Raw genomic sequence first — 6,000 nt, forward strand, 5'->3', positions numbered from 1 at the left:
TGTGAGCCCCATGTGGGGCAGGGATTCTTTCCAACCTGATTGATTTGTATCTACCCCAGCTCTTCGGTGTGCTTAACAAGAACCATACTAATAATTATTATGATGATGACAGTATTGTGAGAGAGAATCTGAAACTCGACAGCACAGAAGACTCAGTGGCAGAACTAGAATCTCAGCCAGCTAATCACTTTGTTACTGCTCCCCAGTCCCTGGATCACAGAACAACTTTAGGGAGCCCAGAGATGAGATACAAATCACGATCAGTCAAGAAGCAGCGAGGCCTAGTGGATAGAGCCCGGGACTGGGAGTCAAACGAGCTGAGTTCTAATCCCGGCTCCTCCACGTGTCTGCTGTGTGATCTTGGGCAGGTCACTCAGCTTCCCTGTGCCTCAGTGACCTCATCTTTATTAAAGGGATTATGACTGTGAGCCTCAAGTGGGACAGGGACTCTGTCCAATCTGATTAGTTTATATCTACCCCAGCACTTAATAGAGTGCCTGGCACATAGTAAGTGCTGAACAGATACCATAAAAAATGCTATTTATTGACCGCTTGCTAGGTGCAAAGCACTGAACTAAGCACCTGGAATAGGGCATGCAACAGTTAGTACACATGTTCCCTGCCCACAATAAGGTTACAGTCTAGAGGGATGGGCAATTATAATAACAAAAATTCTGGTATTTTTTAACGGTATGTGTAATCAAACACAAAGCGATGTGAATTATTATGATGATTCACATAATAATGAGAAGCAGTGTGGCTTAGTGGAAAGAGCATGGGCTTGGAAGTCAGATTGTGTCAAATGTTCTAATTCCAGCTCTGCAACTTGTCAGCTGTGTGACTTTGGACAAGTCACTCAACTTCTCCGTGCCTCAGTTCCCTCATCTGTAAAATGGGGATTAAGACTGTGAGCCCCACATGGGACAGCCTGTTGACATTATATCTACCTCAGCGTTTAGAACAATGCATGACTCATAGTAAGCACTTAAGAAATATTATTATTATTTGTATTATTATTAATAGTAGTAGTAAAGAGCCTGTCACATAGTAAGTGCTTAATAAATACCATTAAAAATCACTTGTGCTTAGCACAGAGCATTGTTTGTATTCAGGTTCTTAGTAAATACTCACCACTAAGAATAATAGCAATAATGATATTTGTTAATCACTTACTTTGAGCCAGGCACTGTACTAAGCTCTTGGATAGATGCAAGCAAATCCAGTTAGACACAGTCCCGGTCCCATGTGGGGCTCGCAGTCTCAATCCCCATTTTACAGATGAGGTAACTGAGGCACAGAGAAGTGAAGGGACTTATCCAAGGCCACACAGCAGACAAGCGGTAGAGCTGGGATTAGAACCCATGACCTTCTGAGTCCCAGGCCCGGGCCCTATCCAATAGTCCATGCTGCTTCGTTACTACTTTGACTCCTGGTAGGGATCTTACTGGCAATGGAGAGGAGTGAGATGTAACAGGCATTTCCTCAGTCAGCTTTTATCTTTCTTCTGGCAGATGATGATTTTAGTTGTATCACGGAAATTCTGGGATATTTTCACAATGTTTTCTAGTGAGAAAAATATGTTGGCATAAAGTCACCCACTTGTTTTAGATTTCTGTTGGACCTCTGCGCTGAGTGGCACCATTTCCTAAAAAGAATATAGATGATAGTTCTTTTTTGATAATAATAATAATGATATTGATAATCACTCTTACTATTCTATTTGTAAAATGCTTATTTTATGCAAAGCACTGTTCTAAGCATTGGGGTAGACACAAGATTTTTTAAAATTGTATTTGTTAAACACTTACTGCATGTACAACACTGTTTTAAGTGCCGGGGTATATGCAAGTTAATCAGGTTGGACCCAGTCTCTGAACCACATAGGGCTCACCTTTTTAGTCAAAGGGAGGAGGATTAAATCCCCATTATACAAGTGAGGGAACTGAGAAATAGAAAAGTGAAGTGACTTGCCCACGATCATACAACAGCCAACCGGTGAAGTCAGGATGAGAACTCAGGTTGTCTGACTCTAAAAGGTCAGGTAAGTGTGACTTGTTCCACTGCAGAGAAAACATCTCCTCATGCACTAGGTCAGCCCTCTTCTTTTTCTTTTTCATCTCAGTCGATTACTCCAGCTTGATGGCCGAGAACAGCAATGGAGGGACCGAGTTTCTCCTAACGGGTTTTCCCGGTTGGCTGGAACTACAGAGTGTCCTCTTCTGGGTATTCCTGGTCTTTTACCTCCTCACCCTCTGGGGAAACCTGTGCATAGTCAGGCTCATCCAGGTGGACGCCCAACTCCAGACACCCATGTACTTCTTCCTCAGTCACCTATCCCTCCTGGACGCCTGCTACTCTTCGGTTATCATCCCTCAGGTGCTGGTGTCTCTATGGTCCGGCAGTGTGTCCATCACATCCAGGCGATGTGTGGTCCAGTTCTTCCTCTTCATGCTGTGCTCCTGCATCGATTGCTTCCTCCTGACGGTCATGACCTATGACTGCTACGTGGCTGTACGGCCCTCCTCTACGTCGCCATCATGACCCTCCGGGCCTGCTGGGGGCTGGTGTCCTGGGTTTACGCGGGAGCACTTGTCCTCACCATGATCTGCATGGGCTGCACCTTGTCTCTCTCCTTCTGTAAGTCTCACCACTTGGACTTCTTCTTCTGTGACCTCCCGCCCTTGCTGAAGCTGTCATGCACCGAGACCAAGGCCTGGGAGCTGGTCATCTACTTTGTATCTCTCTCCATCATCATGACCAACATAATGGTGATCCTGGTATCCTACCTGTTCATCATCAAGGCCATCCTGTGCATCTGTTCGGCCGGCAGGAGGGCCAAGACCTTCTCTACCTGTGGCTCTCACATGACCGCAGTGGCTCTGTTCTTTGGGACTATTGCCTTCATGTATCTGAAAGGCAATATGGGCCAGGCCCTGGAGGTGGACAAGGTGGTATCTGTGTTCTTCTACACCGTGGTCATCCCCATGCTCAACCCCATGATCTACAGTCTGAGGAACAAAGAGGTGAAGAAGGCCCTGAGGAAAATTCTCCACAGGAGCAAGTTCACGCAAGGGCCATAAAAGGTCAAGTCCATAGATTGAAAATGTTCTTCTGTCTCCGGCAGCAAATGAGTCCCATTAGTCACCTCCACTGGACTGACGGAAAGCCTTCCTCACATGGATCCCTGAGCCAAACCATCCCGGTACCAAGTCCTGCTTTCACAGGCCTCATACGTCACCTCGCTGGGGTTGGCTTGCCTGGACTTTAACGACCTGTATTCATCTTTCAAATGTATTTCATTTTTCTTCCCTGAATGATGATTCCAAAAGAATCCAAGTCTCGGCCTGTGGCTGGAAGCAGGTCTAAATTGGCGGGGCTGGGTAGTATGAAATGGCCTAGGAGGAGAGAGGGACTTTCTGCCAAACCCTACCAGGGCAGGAGGCACTACTGAGTAAGACTAATTATGATCCTTGTTAAAGGCTTACTATGTGCCACACCCGGGACTAAGCGCTGGGGTAGATATCAGACAAGCAGGTGGGACAGAGTCCCTGTCCCCCACTAGGCTGCTGGTCTAAATAGTCAGGAATAAGATTGAATCCCCGTTTTGCAGACGAGGTAACTGAGAAGGGAAGTGACTTGTCCAAGGTCACACAGTGTGCCATTGGAGGAGCCAGGATTAGAACCCAGGTTCTCTGACTCCCAGGCCGCAGGCTCTTTCCACTGGGCCATGTTGCTTCTAAGCACTCACTAGGGCAAAGAACAGGAAAGAGTGAGCACCACGGGGCTCTCGGATCTGATTTGCAGAGCAATATTCCATGAACCAGATGTCAGTCCTTCTCCCCACCCGACTGTCCCATCAGTCAGTCAATCATATTTATTGAGTGCTAATTTGTGCACAGCACTGTACTAAGCACTTGGGTGAGTACAATAAAAATATAACAGACACATTCCCTTCCCACAGTGAGCTATCATTTTGGAGGTCACCTTTGGGACCTAAAAAGGTGAGGGATAACTTCACAGATGAGACACTGTTGATAGTATTAATAATAATAATGATAGTAATAATGATTGTGGTATTTGTGAAGTGCTTACTATGTGCTAGGCACTGAACTAAGTGCTGGGGTGGCTACAAACAAATCAGGTTGGACACAGTCCCTGTCCCTCATGGGGCTCACGGTCTCAATCCCCATTTTACAAATGAGGGAACTGAGGCACAGAGAAGTGAAGTGACTTGCCCAAGGTCACACAGCAGACAAGTGGCAGAGTCGGGATTACAACCCATGACCTTCGTACTCCCAGGCCCGTGATCTGTCCACTAGGCCATACTGCTTCTCTGATGACTCCACCATCCTCCCTGTCTCACAGCCTTGACTCAGCTCACTCCTTCAATCCTCATATTCAGTCCTCAACTCCTGTCAGTTCTACCTCAGTAATAATAACAACAATAATAATAATGATGGTATTTATTAACCACCTGTGTGAAACATTGTTCTAAGTGCTGGAGTAGATACAAGATAATCAGGTTGGACAGACCCTATCTCACCTGGGACTCATAGTCTAAGTAGGAGAGAAAACAGGTAATGAATCCCTTTTTACAGATGAGGACTGGGAGGCATCAAGAAGTGAAGTGACTTACCCAGGGTTACCCAGCAGGCAAGTGTCAGGGTAGAATTAGAACTCAGGTCCTCTGATGTCCAAGCCTGTTTTCTTTTCACTCATCCAGGCTGCTTCCGGTTGCTTCACAACATTTCCAGAATCTGCCCCTTCCTCTCCATTCAAACTGCTGCCATGCTGGCCCGAACATTTATCATATCCCATCTTAGTTACTGCATCAGCCTCCTTGCCGACCTTGCTGACCTCCCTGCCTCCTGTCTCTCCCTTTTCCATTCACTCTGCTGTCGGGATCATGTTTCTGAAACACTGTTGAGTCCACGGTTTCCCACTCTTTAAAAACTTCCCTTGGTTGCTAATCCCTCTCCACAGAAAATAGAAACTCCTCATCATTGGCTTTAATGCCCTCAATCAGCTCTCTCCATGCTACTCAACATTGTTACTTTTGCACTGAAACCCAGCTTCCATATTTTACTCCTCTAACTCCAACTTACTCACTATTCCTCGATCTCACCCCACTCACCACCATCATCATCATCATTAAAGGTATTTACTGAGCACCTACTGTGTGCAGCTCAGTGTTCTAAGTGCTTGGGAGAGTTCAGTTCAACAGACTTCGCAAACACATCCCCTGCCCAAAGTGAGCTTAAAGTCTAGAGAGGGAGACAGACATTAATATGAATAAGTAATTCAGAACATATAATTAATAGATCTCAACCTCTTTCTCCCGCCTTCCCTCTTGACTGGAATGTCTTCCTCCTTCACATCTGGAAAACCATCCCTCTCCCCATTTTCCAAACTCAACAAGAATTACATCTCTTCCAGGAAGCCTTCCCTGACTAATCCGCATCTCATCCAGGAAGCGTTCACTGACAAATCCCTCACCTCCTTACTCTTTTTAAGTACTCTTACTCTTACTCTTGGACGAGTCACTTCACTTCTCTGTGCCTCAGTTACCTCATCTGTAAAATGGGGATTAAGACTGTGAGCCGCCCGAGGGACATCCTGATCACCCTGTAAGCTCCCCAGCACTTAGAACAGTGCTTTGCACATAGTAAGCACTTACTAAATGCCATTATTAGTATTATTTTATTTTACTTGTACATATCTATTCTATTTATTTTATTTTGTTAGTATGTTTGGTTTTGTTCTCTGTCTCCCCCTTTTAGACTGTGAGCCCACTGTTGGGTAGGGACTGTCTCTATATGTTGCCAACTTGTACTTCCCAAGCGCTTAGTACAGTGCTCTGCACACAGTAAGCACTCCATAAATACGATTGATTGAGTGATTGATTATTGGTATTACACAGAGAAGCAGCATGGTCCAGTGGAAAGAGGATGGGCCTGAGAGTCAGATAACCTGAATTCTAACCCTGACTCTACCACATGC

General features: G+C 45.7%; 1 pseudogene; it reads left to right on the forward strand.

Moving 5' to 3' along the window:
• The first annotated feature begins 2,139 nt into the window (after window positions 1–2,139).
• LOC119944080 lies at window positions 2,140–3,080 on the forward strand (annotated as a pseudogene).
• Window positions 3,081–6,000: the final 2,920 nt, after the last annotated feature.

Source organism: Tachyglossus aculeatus, chromosome 22 (assembly GCF_015852505.1).
Source record: "Tachyglossus aculeatus isolate mTacAcu1 chromosome 22, mTacAcu1.pri, whole genome shotgun sequence".
Lineage (NCBI taxonomy): Eukaryota > Metazoa > Chordata > Mammalia > Monotremata > Tachyglossidae > Tachyglossus > Tachyglossus aculeatus.